The 1,137-nt window shown below is 36.5% G+C and overlaps 1 long non-coding RNA gene across 1 annotated transcript in view; it reads left to right on the top strand.

Moving 5' to 3' along the window:
• The first annotated feature begins 424 nt into the window (after positions 1–424).
• The window catches only part of LOC104527498 (uncharacterized), a 1,929-nt gene continuing 1,216 nt past the window's right edge, over positions 425–1,137 (top strand). Inside the window, exon 1 of the long non-coding RNA XR_728041.1 lies at positions 425–514. This is a non-coding gene — a long non-coding RNA (uncharacterized LOC104527498). The remainder of the gene's footprint in view (positions 515–1,137) is intronic.

Below are 1,137 nucleotides of genomic sequence, written 5' to 3'. Positions count from 1 at the left end.
GCCCATTTAGTTCTTGCATATTCTATAATTATTAAGGATTACCTTTTACTATCAACTGCAGGCTTGGAGCTGTTTAAAAGAGGTCAGCAGTGCTGTCTAATGTAATGCATTTTCTTTCTACAAGTGAGCAGGAGTCATAACTCCTCTTAAGGTTCTGGATTTTAAAATTTATAAGCTACTCCCTCAGCTTAGGAAATTGTACCACTCTCCATTGTTAATCATTCTTAAAGGATGAATAGGCATGCAGTCACTCTGTAGGTCTCTTTCATTTTCAGTTAGATTTGTCACGCTGTTTTTCAGTGACACTTAGTGCTGAGGGTGTGGGACTTCAGTGTCTGCTCATGAGCTTCATAAGTGTCTTTTATGAAGAGCAGGAGAACGTGTAGTGATACTTAACCAATTGCCTATGTTCTTTTTCCTTTAGGAATGATTGCCATTAGCAGAATGGCAGTGCTGTATCCCCAAGTTATAGTTGATCATCCCTTTTTCTTTTTGGTCAGAAACAGAAGAACAGGTGAGAATATTGCAGATTCTTCCACATTTTTCACAGTACATCATCAAATATACAAAAAAAGATTACGTGTTTTGATCAATGAACTAGCCTTGGATTATGAATTTTACTTAATTTCCCTTAACATACTAAATATTGAAAGACTGACCTTTTCTATGTCCCCTTAATGTTTCTTCAAGTAAGACACCAAAATCTGACATAATCCTGAAAAATAGCCACAATTACTTGATTTGAAACCCCAGGGAAGAAAAAAAATCACCATTTTTCTTCAGAGAACATAGTGTTACTGCCCTGAATATCCATAATCATTGTATTCCATAAGAGCTTGGCTGTAGTAAGACCAGTGAGATATGTTCCTGGTACCAAATGATTTGCATAATGGGCAGAAATTGCAGCTATGAATAATTCTGTTGTGCTCTTTAAGTGTTTTGTGGCAGGCAAGGGATGAGAACGGCACTCACGAGCGAAATGGGCAATGATAAGTAATTCCTTAGTTTCATATTTGCAATTTGTCTTAATGATATGGATGTAACTGAGTGATAAAACATTACTATACACCCACAGGTTCTGTTTAACAGGGTTTTGGGGTTTTTTTTTTCCTGTATTTGAGATCCTCTTTGTAGGTA

This window comes from Antrostomus carolinensis, unplaced genomic scaffold (assembly GCF_000700745.2).
Source record: "Antrostomus carolinensis isolate BGI_N321 unplaced genomic scaffold, ASM70074v2 scaffold15017, whole genome shotgun sequence".
NCBI lineage: Eukaryota > Metazoa > Chordata > Aves > Caprimulgiformes > Caprimulgidae > Antrostomus > Antrostomus carolinensis.
Note: the sequence above shows the minus strand (reverse complement) of the source record. Positions and strands in the feature narration are given on the sequence as shown.